The sequence below is a fragment of the Rhinatrema bivittatum genome, chromosome 7 (assembly GCF_901001135.1).
Source record: "Rhinatrema bivittatum chromosome 7, aRhiBiv1.1, whole genome shotgun sequence".
Lineage (NCBI taxonomy): Eukaryota > Metazoa > Chordata > Amphibia > Gymnophiona > Rhinatrematidae > Rhinatrema > Rhinatrema bivittatum.
In genome coordinates, this window is record NC_042621.1 from 194,769,113 (window position 1) to 194,783,860 (window position 14,748).

Genomic DNA, 14,748 nt, shown 5'->3' on the forward strand with positions numbered 1-14,748 from the left:
ACATAAGTTATCACCTACCAGCCTACCATTATGCACCCAATTACGGGATATTAAACAACGCCTGTCAAGTATAGACGCAGCACTGATAGCCCATCAAATTACTATGACTCGTCAGCGTTATTTCGAAGGTGGAAATAAAGCTGGCAAATTACTGGCTCAAAAATTGAAGCGCCAACAAGCTCAGGCCACTATAGTCAAAATTAAAGCACAAGATGGCGTTATGCTTACCGACAATAAGTCTATTCGCCAAAGATTTCAACAGTTTTATGCTGAACTGTATTCCCAGGACACAGACATTAGCCTAGATCAGATTAATAACTATTTATCTGACATCCACCTACCTGAACTGTCTGCCTCTCAGAGGGATTTTTTGGATAGGGACATCACTGAGATAGAGATCCAGGCAGCTATTAAAACCCTCCAACCAGGGAAGTCCCCAGGACTTGATGGCTTCACAGGGAGATTTTATCAAGTATTTGCCAATCAATTAACCCCTATATTAGCCAATTTTTACAGGGCTTTGAGGGAGGGTATTCCGCTCTCCAAATCAGCCAACACAGCGGGTATCACAATCTTGGCGAAGCCGGGGAGAGATCCCACGCTGTGCGGATCGTATAGGCCAATCTCACTCATTAACATTGATTTGAAACTACTCGCCAAAATTTTAGCCACACGTTTGAATAGTTTTGTTGCCACGATAATTCACCCGGATCAGTCTGGTTTTATTCCTGGCCGTCAGGCGAGCGATAATGTTCACAAAATTTTGGATGCATTCTGGTGGGTTCAAAAACAGAAATTGCCGGCACTAGCCCTTTCGGTGGATGCCGAAAAGGCATTTGACATGGTGCATTGGCCATACTTGTTTACCCTGCTTCAAAAATTGAAATTTGGTGACCATTTTCTACATTGGCTAACTCAATTATATAATGATCCACAGGCTTGTATAAAAATCAATGGTGGTTATTCTCCTACCTTTCAGGTGCAACGTGGCACTAGACAGGGGTGTCCGCTCTCTCCCCTATTATTTGCTATTTTTCTGGAGCCCTTTGCGTTGCGGGTGCGTTCAAATGTGGATATAAGGGGGATTGAAGTGGGCTCGTTTTCTACAAAACTCTCACTCTTTGCGGACGATATTATGATTGTCCTCACAGAGCCTAGTCTATCTTTACCCACGACAACAGCTGCTCTGAAGGATTTTAGTAAAGTTTCGGGATTTCGGGTAAACTGGGATAAATCCGAAATTTAAATATTAGTATGGATTCGGCGGAGGCTCTACGACTCAAATCCCGCTTTCAATTCAAATGGGCTTCACAAAAGGTAAAATATCTGGGGATTTATTTGAGTGCTTCGCACAACTTATTTCAGCTTAATTATGCCTCCTTATGGGACCGTATTTCCCTGGATCTCGAAGAATGGAATAGATATTGTATATCCTGGCTGGGCAAGATTGCGGCCATCAAGATGACAGTCCTACCAAAATTATTATATCTTTTCCAAACTCTTCCCATCCCTATTTCTAGATCCTGGCTTGCCAGGGTACAAAAACGCATAATGGCTTTTATTTGGGGGGGTAAGAGACCTCGCATTGCTCGCCGCTTGATGTTTCAACATCGCTCACAAGGAGGATTGGGGGTTCCTCACCTAGAAAAGTACTTTTTAGCCGCTCAGTTTAAGAGAATTGTGGATTGGCATAGACAGTCCCCATCTAAACTGTGGGTTCAATTTAACCAACAGCTCTTGGGCAGTGTACCACTTACTAGTCTTGTATGGCAACCCAAGAAGACTTGGTGTGGAGAGCCTCATGCAGTTTTACCTCCTTCCATACTCTATACCCTAGAAGTTTGGGCCAAATGGCACTCTTCTCTTTCTGGGACACGTGAATATCATTTGAGTTCTTTTCTATATTATAATACTGACTTTCAGCCGGGCTTGGACTCTCAAGCCTTCAGAACTTGGGCGGCTAAGGGTATAACGCACTGGGTGCATGTGTGGGAGCGCTCTGATATTCTTCCCTTTTCAGTCCTCCAAAGTAAATACGATCTTTCAGATATAGATGTGTTTTCCTATTTACAGCTGCGTCATTTTGCCAGGTCCACAATGTTATCCCCCCATCTGCAACAAGGGAGGTCAGATTTCGAAACTTTGTGTATCAAAGCCGATAAGGGGGTTAAGGTGCTATCTGAAATCTATAGCCTGCTAGACCAGCAGATCTCTTGTAAACCCCCACATTTATTAGCCTGGGAAGATGACTTAGGAACTACTTACTCTATCAAGGAATGGAGGGATGTTTACCTGGGACTTGGCAAAGGCTTAATTGCAGCTTCTTTGGTGGAGAATTCCCTTAAAATGCTGTTTCGATGGCACTATTGTCCAACGAGACTACATAAAATGAACCCACTTCTTTCAGACCAGTGCTGGAGAGGTTGTGACCAGGTTGGGAATTACTTCCATTTGTGGTGGACATGTCCAAAGGTTAGGGGGACGTGGACCTTGATACAACAGTGGATCAGTCTGATGATTTCTAACATGACTGATATCCTACCCCAGAATGCATTAATAGGAGTACCTATTACTTCGCTGTCCACTCATGACCAACGCTTACTTAGCTATATTTTCACAGCGGCTAGGGTAGCAATTGCTGTGAAGTGGAAATCACATTTAGTACCCACTCTACCTGAGATACAGAAGCGGGTAGCAGACATATATACACTTGCAGAAATCACTGCTAGTAAACGAAAACTTATAGAGAAATTTCATACTACTTGGAGACCATACACCAGGTGGAAGTCGAAGCAGATTAGCTTGGGGACATAGTTGCTCTCTACTAGTTGTAGCTAAGGGAACATCTTACCAATAAAACACAATGATTTTTGTTTATGCTTTTATTTTGGCTTGACACCTTCTGTCTTTGCAACATTGGCGGGAGTAGGGAGGGTGGGGGATGGGAAAATATTCTTCTTTAATAAAATACAGGACCAAGCATCAGATGGGGTCCATGGGGACGATATGTTTTAGGTCAGGCTGTTATGTTACTTTGTTCCCTTGGGTGTTGATGCTTATGACATTGAATTGTCCTTTGCTTGACTGTACAATTTGCTTTTGTTGTTATGTTATGTATATGTTTGGTCTTGAATAAAAATGGTAAATAATAAAAAAAAAAAAGAAATGAATCTAATCAGTGTGCTGTTTGATATCCTGTTAATGATGTACATTGATATGTAGAAATGTTTATATTCATATTGTCTAATAAATTTGTATATATTTGTGCATACTTCCAGCCCTGTTCACAGCCCCATTTGTTTTCCTGGGATGAAGGGAGAGAAATCGCATGCACTAGTACCTTCTTCACCAGATGGAGGCTACAGGAACCAAGAACACAAGGACTGATGGAGCCTGCCCAAAGGGGGATCCTTCCAGGTTGTTCTGGACTCAGGAATGCCTTGCAAGGTAAATGGTCAAGGGGGCATTAATATACATTAAATCATTACAACTCTGGTGGGGCAGGAATGTGTGGGGATTGTTCTTGCTCTCTTAAGATAGGACAAATGAGCACATGAGAGTAAGTGGGGGGAGGAGAGAAGGGTTGCAAGGCCTGGGGGCTTGTATAGTGGAAGAGACAGAGGTTGGTTTATTTTGGCCAGGGATGTAGCTTTCTCAGGCATTCAGGGAACCAGGAATGAAATGACATGGAAAATGCAACAAAAAGTGTTGGGTTTTGTATTTTCCTGGTGTTTTAGAAATGACAGCATCCCTAGTTGAAAATGGATGCTGCCTCTGATTATTTATCACTATTGAAATTTTAGTGAGCAATTTTCAAATTGCTCTTATTGGGACCAAGTCTGTGGGTACTTTTAATCTGTAGCCTTTGTGATATTTTTCAAGGGAAAGTATGCATGTAGTAATGCTGAGGGAGGACAGTTTTCAGAGAGTGGATTAGTATGGGTAAAATCCTTGAAAAGTGTCTTTCCCATTCTTGTTGGCTGTATAAAAGTATATGCATGTGTTTTAATTGTGCAGCACTGAACTAAAAAATCTTTACAATGACCTCTTCAAGTGACTTCTGTAGAATCTGGAGTTTTCACCCCAATTTTTCATTTATTGATAATTCCAATATGGGCCTGCCACAAAGAACCCTCAATGCCTTTGAATCCATTATTACCTCCCTCACTTTAAAATTAAGTTATTCAGTTCTCATATATAGCCTTGGAGATAATACACAGTATATTGTACCTCAGCTGTTCCTTCTATTGCATTTCCATGTTCATTTGGACAAACATTTAGCATCTCTAGTAAGACATGTAAATTGAGGCCTTAACTGCTCCAAACTCCCCCTACCCCATTCACCTCCAGATATCCTTGGATCTCCATAGCCTTCTTGAATGTCCCACTCTCCTGACAAAAAAAGATACAATCTGGCCTCTGCTTACCTTAGGCCTTTTCCACCTCCACCTCCACACAACACCAAACACATCATGGAGCCTCTATGCCCCTTTTAATCCCTTGGCACTCTGCAAGTAACTATTGGACCTCTGTGGACCAGAAAATCCCAACCACCTTAACCTACTCCAAATAGAAATCCTAGATATGGGTCCCCTCTGTAATCAATCATAATAATCCCATGCTGACACTCACTATCCAAAGCCTTCCCTGTTCCTTCATCAACAGGAAGGATTTAGTTTCCCTCTTGTTGACCACAACGTAAAATATAAAGTAATGCTGCTGACACTCTGATTAATACTTTCTATGTGAGGGTCATAGTGTCATTGGTACCATTTGGTATTTGGTATTAGGACTGACAGAAAGGAAACTGGCCCTTCCTGCTGATGAAGACTCAGTAGAAGTTCTGGATGGTGAGTGAGTGGGTGGAAGGTGGCAGTTGTGATTTGTGTTTGGAGGAATGTGGGCTTCGGAAGGCAGATAATGTTTTCAGAAGGAATCAGGTGAGGGCTTTAGGAAAGGCCACTGAGGCCCACATTTGATTCAGTGTTTGGATACAGGCATTTCTCTATTCTAACAGGCTTTTTCAATTTGGCCTGTTAATACAGGGAAACCTGAGCTGCAAATTGCAATAGCATTAGTATGGTTGAACTGTCTTTAACATGGCTATGATAACACGTGCTTAGTCTGCATCTCAAGCCAGGGCTTCTCAAGTCAATCCGGAGTACGCCTTAGTCAGTCTATTTTTTTAGGATATCCATAGTGAATATCATTGGTTTAGTACACCAGGCATAAAAGCCTGAAGTACCACTTACATTAAATTGAGTAGGTAATTCATATTACCATGATGGTGTTATTGCTGGTTAGTACAAAGACCCAGATAGTATGAGCCTGGTATTAGATAAAAATGACTGCTTCATACTTAACTTAAAATGCTTCATCTTGATTAACACCAGAAATCGCAGTACAGGGATTTTATCGTGTAATTTAACTCATGAATCAAGCTGCTGGAAATAAATATATTGTAGTCAATGCTCAAGAGAGCTCATTTACTTCTTGTGAAGTGTCTGCATAATTCTTAATTATTAACATGCTAACATCCATAGCTCTTGCTGCCTAGTGAACAAAAACATGTTAAACGACGTTTATACTCCTCTGTGAAAGCTCCAAATAGAAGTGCTGGGGCTAATCACCTTTCATGTATTCAACCAAAGAAAGTTTCTGAAAACTGTATTTATTTAATGAAATGTTACCATATTAAGACATTTAAAAAAGGAACTTGAAGAGTAAAATTAGCACTCATATTTTATACTAGTCACATCCACAAACACTACCTGCACTACTGTTGCAAATATATTTAGCTTTAGTGCGTCCCATATTTTCCTTCCTTTTTAAAAAGAATATTTATAATTTTTATTAAATAATCTCAAGACAAAAATCTTGAAAAGTGATCCAGAATTGAAAGAGGAAAACATAGAAAATGATGAGGTAATATCTATCAATTTGAAACTAGTCCTCAGTTTAGGAGGGATACAATACCACAACTCAAATCAAAATACATAATAAGAAGTTAGTCAGCAGATACATTGGCAATACAATTGAACCAGAATGTATAGGACTACTAAATGCTAAGATGGAGATATTACAGAGGGACCTAAGAGATCCATTTTATCACTAAGAAATCGGGTCAACTGAGAAAGGGCATAGAAAAAAATAAGAAGCATTTCTATATTTTATGTCATGAGACATTTACAGGGAAATTAAAAAAAAACTTCCTCCATTTGTAAAACCCTCAGTCACATTAGAAGAAATTGTTTCTGCTTCTTTTGATTCTGTTTATTTAGCAACATCAAGGAACAGTTCAAATTTTAATTGCAAAAGGTTTCAGATCAATTTCTGGTTCCAAGGCCAGTGATACCATCAAAGTGGTAAGAGTAGCCATTTCACTATCCAAAGTCTCTAATAAAGCAGACACATCCATATTTTAATTCAACAGTGGGATTGATGAAAGTTCTTGAATATTCTCATTGAATGCTTCAGCCCTCCTTTTATATGGAGGGAGAACATTTTAGATACCAGGAGAATCAAATTCTCTGGGATATGCAAAATTTCCGGCAAAATTTCCAGCAAATAGCATCTAAACATCTCTCTAGGAGATATTGATGTCACTTTTGGAAAATTAATTAAATGAAAGTTTTTATTCCTAACCATGTTCTCCTGGGGTTCCATTTGCAGCCTCTTTGTGGCTTGGCTAGTTAGCCAGATAAAGATTTCCAGCTAACTAGTAGAGTCCCAGCTACCATAAAGATAGCTGGTTATGTCTAACTGGATAATTTTGGGACAGCCCTACAGCCTAACCAGTGTTAGCTGGTAAAGTTAGCCAGCTAATTCCAAATATCAGAGAATTAACCAGCTAACTCTGCTCCTCCCCAGAATGCCTATTGCCCGCCCAGGTAATGCCCCTATGTTATCCAGCTAAATTCTAGCTGGTTAAGGGTAAATATAGCCAGGAAAGCCATTTATATGGATAACTACTACATTATCCATCTAAATAAGAATGTAAGAACATAAGATATGCCATACTGGGCCAGACCAAGGGTCCATCAAGCCCAGTATTTTGTTTCCAACAGTGGCCAATCCAAGTCACGAGTACCTAGCAAGTACCCAAACATTAAATAAATCTCAAGCTACTATTGCTTATTAATTAATAGCAGTTTATGGATTTTTCCTTTAGGAACGTATACAAACCTTTTTTAAACCCAGATACATTAACCACCTAACCACATCCTCTGACAATAAATTCCAGAGCTTAACTATGCACTGAATGAAAAAGAATTTGCTTCATTTTGTTTTACATAAGCTACTTGCTAACTTCTTGGAATGGCCCCTGATCCTTCTATTATCTGAGAGAGTAAATTACCGATTTACATTAACCTGTTCAAGTCCTTTCTGTTACGAGCGTGAGGAGCGCGGTCACCTATAAAGCAGGTGTTGTGAGCCCTTGAGCCACAGTGCGACTCAGGGAGGAGCCCCAAGACACACTGTGGGAGGTAAGCTGGTGCGAGTATGGGTAGCCAGGAGCAGGACAAGGTAAAAGACATGAACCGAAGGTCCGACCCTCAACCGAACCTGCCCGCCTCAGGATGACCAGCAACAAAGTGTTGGTCAATGAACAGTCCTCTGACCATTCCAAGCCCTTTCAGACCTGCCGCTGGGTAATGGCAATAGGCGGCAGGCTGGACAGAAACATAGAAGGCTCCAAAACAAGGCACAGAAGATGTAGACTCTGGAACAAGGTACTGTATACATAGGCTAGGGTCAGGACGAGGTCTTGGGAGGATAGACATTGGCACTGTCCCTCAGGGCACCCTACACAGCCAGTACCACTGGTCTGGTCACGGACCACCCTGTCCTACACCCACAGGAGCGGGACCAGCGCAGGAAAGGAAAAATGCTGCACAAAGAAGTCTGAAGCAAGGTACTGCACACCAGCAGTCTGAAGCGAGGTACTGCACACCGGCAGTCTGAAGCGAGGACTGGGACAGGAACAACAGGAATCAACATCAGGGGACATCAGGAAACATCAGGAACAAGCAAACACAGGACATGGAACCATCATAATAAAAGAAACCAGTGGAAACCTGGATTGGCACAGAAGAACCTAGACAAGCATGGCATCCGATCCAAAGGCAAACAGGAACTGAAGTGAAGATCCTTTTATACTGCTGTATGCAGGCAACTCCCTTGGAGGAGTCCAGATGGGCCGCCCCTCGCTGGCCCTATAAGACTGGAGAGAAGCCGCGGGCCCGCTCCTAGGGAGAAGGGCGTGGCCCAAACCAGACCATCCAGGCTGCAGTGGAGCAGGCCTTGAGTAGGCCCTGGACAACACAAAAGGCCTCCCAGGCCATGGAGCAGGATCCGGACAATTGCTCAGGCGAGGCCCTGGCTTCGGAATGGCCTCCAGAGAAAGGTGAGATGCCTCCTGTGTCACATCTACAGGAGAAATCGTAACACTTTCATGATTTTGTAGACCTCTATCATATCCCTCCTCAGTCATCTCTTCTCCAAACTGAACAGCCTAACTTCCTTAGCCTTTCCTCATAGGGCAGCTGTTCCATGCCCCTCATCATTTTGGTTGCCCTCCTCTGCACTTTCTCTAGTGCAACTATATCTTTTTGAGATATGGTGACCAGAATTGCACACAGTATTCAAGATGCTGTCTCACCATGGACTGATACAGAGGCATTATGACATCCATCGTTTTATTTGCCATTCCCTTCCTAATAATTCCTAACATCAGTTCCTGAACCAATTGCTCCAGAAAACTGTCATTTATTTCATCCAGGAACTTTATCTCTCTAGCATGTCCTGATATTTCACTTACCCAGTCAATATTGGCGTAATTTAAATCTCCCATTTTTACTGCACTATCAATTTGGTTAGCTTCCTAATTTCTCTTAGCATTTCAGTTTCTGTCTTACCATCTTGGCCAGGTGAATGGAAGTATACTCTTATCACTATAATCTTCCCCAACACACAAGTGATTTCTTCCCATAAAGATTCAGTTGTGGCATTGAGGGCCAGATTTTCAAAGGGGTACGCGCATAAGATACGTGCGTACCCCCCAAAAACCTGGCCCAAACTCCCCCTACGTGCGCTGAGCCTATGTTGAGTAGGCTTGGTGATGCGCACAAGCCCCGGGACGCACGTAAGTCCCGGGGCTTTCCTGGGAGGGCATTCCGGGGGGGGTGTCAGGGGGCGTGCTGCGGCCTTCGGACCAGCCCCCGGACCGGACCCTGACGCACCGGCAGCCGGCCCAACGCGCACAAGTCACGCCTGCTTCGAGCAGGTGTAACTTGTACAACAAAGGTAGGTGGGGGGTTTAGATAGGGCCAGGGGGTGTGTTAGGTAGGGGAAGATGGGGGGAGGCCGAAGGAAAGTTCCCTCCGAGGCCGCTCCGATTTCAGAGCGGCCTCGGAGGGAACAGAGGCAGGCTGCGTGGCTCAGCGCGTGCAGGCTGCCGATTTTGGGCAGCCTTGCGCGCACCGACCCCAGATTTTAATGGATATGCGCAGCTACGCACGTATCTATTGAAATCCCGCATACTCTTGTTCGCACCTGGTGCGTGAACAAAAGTATGCGTGTGCGCAAATTTATAAAATCTACCCCTTAGTCTTATGCAAGATCTTTATCCTGTTGGACTCTATGCCATCCCAAACATAAAGTGCCACCTGCCACCAAGATGTTCCTCTCTGACTCTGCAATATAATTTGTACCCCGGTATAGCACTGTCCCATTGGTTATCCTCTTTCCACCATGACTCTGAGATACCAATTAAGTCTATGTCATCATTCACTGCTATACATCTAATTCTCCCATCTTACTTCTTAGACTTCTAGCATTAGCATACAAATATTTCAAGGTTAGTTTTTTGTTTGTATTAACATTCTGCTTTTCAGTTGACAGGGATAAATTAGATTCTTTTAGTTCAGGTGAGTTTTTAATTATAGGCTACTACAATTGACTACTTTTCTTATTATTGGAACCTCTCTCTGGGGATGCCCTAACTCTAATGCTTCATTAGCATCCTTTGAAGATACCTCCCTTTGAACCATGCACTGCTGAGCGACTGTCAACTTTCCCCTTTGATTTAGTTTAAAAGCTGCTCTATCTCCTTTTTAAAAATTAGCGCTATCAGCCTGGTTCCACCCTGGTTAATGTGGAATTCATCCCTTCAGAAAAGACTCCCCCTTCTCCAAATAGTTCATCAGTTCCTTAGAAAACGGAATCCCTCTTCCTTGCACCATTGTCTCATGCATGCATTGAGACCCCAGAGCTCTGCCTGCCTCTGGGGACCTGCACATGGAACCAGTGGCGTAGCCACGGGTGGGCCTGGGTGGGCAGCTGCCTACCCAATTTAGACCCAGGCCCACCCAACTGACACCAGAACTGCAAGGCTGTCGCGGGATCCCATCCCCGCGACAGTGAAGAGGAGAACCCATGCTTGGCACGCCATCACGGCACACGTGGGGAAGCGGTCCTACAACCATATGGCCGACCGATCTTCCTGTTTGCGGGGGGAGGGGGGGAGCGGAAGCGCCGTGCACAGCTTCCACTTCCTCCCCCCAATGCAGGAAGATCAGCTGCCCTCTCCTGCTATCTTCGGGCCGTATGGCCGACTGATCTTCCTGTTTGGGGGGGGGGAGGAGAGCGGAAGCGCCGCGCACAGTTTCCGCTTCCTCCCCCCAGAGCAGGAAGATCAGCTGGCCTCTCCTGCTGCCACTGGCCTCCTGCTATCTTCGAGCCATACGGCCGACCGATCTTCCTGTTGGGGGGGGAGGAAGCGGAAACTGTGCGCGGCGCTTCCGCTCTCCTCCCCCCCCCCCCCAAACAGGAAGATCAGTCGGCCATACGGCCCGAAGATAGCAGGAGAGGGCAGCTGATCTTCCTGCTCTGGGGGGAGGAAGCGGAAACTGTGCGCGGCGCTTCCGCTCTCCTCCCCCCCCCCAAACAGGAAGATCAGTCGGCCATACGGCCCGAAGATAGCAGGAGAGGGCAGCTGATCTTCCTGCTGTGGGGGGAGGAAGCGGAAACTGTGCCCAGGCTTGAATGTGTATGTGAGGATGAGAATGGGAGCCTTGTTGTGTGTGTGTGGGTGAAAATCAGACCATGGGTGTGTATGGGAGTGAGAATGGAGTCTTGAATGTGTGTGGGTGATAATGGAAGCTTGAATATGTGGGTGAGGATGGAAGCTAGAATATGTGGGTGAGGTTGGACGCTTGAATGTGTGTATATATGGGTGAGGATGGAAGCTTGAATGTGTATATATATGGGTGAGAATGGGAGCCTGGGTTTGTGTGTGTGGGTGAGAATGGAAGCTTGAATATGTGGGTAAGAATGGGTGCTTGAAAGTGTGTATGTGTGGGTGAGAATGGGACCTTAAATGTGTGTATGTGTGGGTGAGAATGGGAGAATGGGTTTGTGTGTGTGGGTGAGAATGGGTGCCTGGATGTGTGTCTGTGTGTGCATAAGAATATAAGCCTGGGGAGGGGTGAGAAAGTGAGAGCTTGTATGTGTGTCTGCAGAGAATGTGAGCTTCGGGGGGGGGGGGGGGGGAGAGCATATGAGAGTGAGAGCCTGAGTGTGTGAGGGAGTCTGTGAGAGAAAGCATTTATGTATATATGTGTGTGTGTGTGGAAGGGAAGAAGACAGTAGTAGAAAAGACACTGAAGAGGAATTAGGAAATGAGCGACAAGGGAAAAAATGGGAAAGAGAGACCAGGACCAACTGATTAGAAAAATACAAAGATCAGACAACAAAGGTAAAAAAAAAATATATATATATATAGAGAGAGAGAGAGAGAGAGATGTTAGCAATTTAAATATCTCTCAAAAAACTGCTGTAGCATCACAATTTTAACAACAAGAATTCTGAGTCACCTCAAGTGAGAGAAATTTTTTTTGAAATACCAGACCTCATAAACCGGCATAATTAGTAATGCTAAGTTAGCATAAATTGTATTTGCCCACGTTTATAATCATAGGTCACAGCTCTATATATTTTTTTATGCTTCCGTGTTTTTTATGCTTCCGTGTTTTTTATGCTTCCGTGAGAATAAAAATTGTCACTTATTGGTGGTAAAGATATAGTAAGTCACATTGACATGAACTTAACTTAAGTGAAGAAACGCCATGTTTTTCAGATGAGGCTAGCATAGAAAAAGCCCGACACTGGATCCGTGTTTCGGCTCGTGCCTTCGTCGGGGGCCGAAATAGATGGTGCTAGGGACGGCATGGGATGGCGGCGTCTGCCGATGTTGCGTTTCTTCCACCCAGCGTTTCTTCCACCCAGCTGGGTGAAAATTGTGATGCTACAGCAGTTTTTTGAGAGATTTATATTTCGCTGTTATCACTGCATGTAATTTTTGTAGAGAGTCTTTTTGGCATATAGCAATTTAAATATGTCATCTTTGGGAATGTGCATTCTTATATTTTTGTATTTTGCTCTTTCTTAAGTATTCCACTGTTCAGACATTTTAGTTTCTCAGGCTTTCTATTTTGGCTTTATCTACATGTTTCTGTTTCTAATTTATAGTCTCTTATTTCTATATTAGGTAAGGGTCGGTCTCAGTTTTGCCTGTTTGTGACAGAAATGAGTATTTCTAGCATATAGTTTCTCTGTAGTAGTAGTCCAGCCTGTTCTGTTATTCCCGTAGGTGATGTATTAATGTTCTAGGGCCTGGTGTAGTATTTGCATTGCTGCTTTTTCATAAGGTTGCTGTTTGAATCCTGAGAGTCAGTGCTGTGATTGTTTGGCAAGGTTCCAGATGCCTCTTTCTTTGCAAGAGTTTGTTACTTCACAAAATAGCAGTGGAGGGTTATTTTTTGCTGAGATTACACCAGAATTTGAATTTTTTTTTTCATGTTACTTGTAATGTGAATTGCCCTAGCTCTGCGCTGCACCTGTTCTGATGATTAATTATATTTTATTGTATTTATGAAGATTTCTGGGTTTCTGCAAAGATGGTTCATGAAAGAATACATTAATTTTTGTTTTATTATATGATTGGATTTGATTGTTTTCTATACTTGAAATAATTGAAGTAAATTATTTTAAAGTTTCATACATGACACATAATGGCTGTTGCAAACTACTTAGAAAGCCATTCTAGGGTACAGTATATGGCATTATTTATCAGTAAGAAAACAACTAGTAGACCTGCATGCCTTGTGCCCACCTATGTTAACCTTGTGCCCACCCAAAAAATCAATTCTGGCTACGCCACTGCATGGAACATGGAGCATTTCAGAGAATGCTACCCTTGAGGTTTTGGATTTCAACTTTCTACATAAGAGCCTAAATTTGGCTTCCAGAACTTCCCTCCTACATTTTCCTATGTTATTGGTACCCACATGTACCACGACAGATGGTTCCTCCCCAGTACTGTCTAAACTCCTATCTAGATGACATGTGAGGTCCACCAACTTCACACCAGGTAGGCATGTTACCAGGCGATCCTCACACACATCAGCCACCCAGCTGTCTACATTCTTAATTATTTTTATTTTATTTATTTATTGTTTTTGTTATACCAAGTTTCATGATAGGCATCACATCAACCCGGTTTACAAATAACAAGGAGTGTAAAGCATAACGTAACGTAAAAAACAATATTTTCAATAAGAACCTTGAACTTTAAATACAGTGAATCAGAAAAAGGGAGAGGGAAAGTTACAAAAAACAAGGAAAATAAACTTGGGATGGAAGGGGAGAAATTGAACAGCACAATATTTACATTTCAGCCTATTGATACATTAGAATAGCAAGTGAAAAAATAAGACTATGAAACGGTACATAATTACTGAAACGGTATGACTATGAAACGGTATGACTATGAAACGGTACATAATTACTGAATCACCAACTACGTGTTATTATTTGTAAGGGTTTTGGGTGGATCCCTGGACCTGTGGCAGATGACCATGCCCACGGGGGGAAGTCCCGTGAGGGGCCACAGGTCAGGCTCAGCATAGGACACACACACACACTTAGTTCTTTTATTATACAGGATTGGTGAACCACCAGACATGGAAGTAGTGAGCTGGAAAGTAGCCCGGTTGGGCTTGTAGTCCCTCAGGCTCTGGAACAGCAATCCCACAATGGCTGTGCTGTAATGGAGAGAACTGATATTGTGAGTAGTAGCAGTATATGCAGAGTTCAGGAATAGAGCCTCGTTGGTAATGTACTCACGCAGCGGTCTCTCAGTGTGGAGCACAGGAGCTGGAGTAAAGGCAGGCCCTCGAGGAGCGAGTACCTGGTTCCAGGGAAGAGCTCTGAGAGATAGAGATGGTAACTGACAGATGTTATAGGCAGCGGTGTCTTTCAGGCAGAAGTGAAGTCCAAGTAGCGAGTCCAGGAACATGGGCCCTCGAGGAGCGAGTACCAGTTCCAGACAGCGACCTGAAAGATAAGACAGAGAGAGAGGCCCCTGAGGAGCGGGCACCCCAAATAGAGTAAGCCCAAAGGAGGCAGAATAGCAAGGTACGGAGAGCAAATCCCATCCGTTCGGAAATCTTTGCTAACTCAATTAGCTAGAAATCACGTAGGCCTTTTGTATCCTGGATTAATTACGTCATCACAGGGGGACGCCCCTGAGATTCGCGCCACTGAAGGAACTTGAAGCAGGGCCACATGGCGCGCACCCTAAGGCAGCTGAACAGCATGGCGGGAGGCAGCGCCCAAGCCGGTCCGGGGACGCCGGAGAGGACAGCAGGCAGACGCCATGGCAGCCAAACGTCCATCAACCGCAGG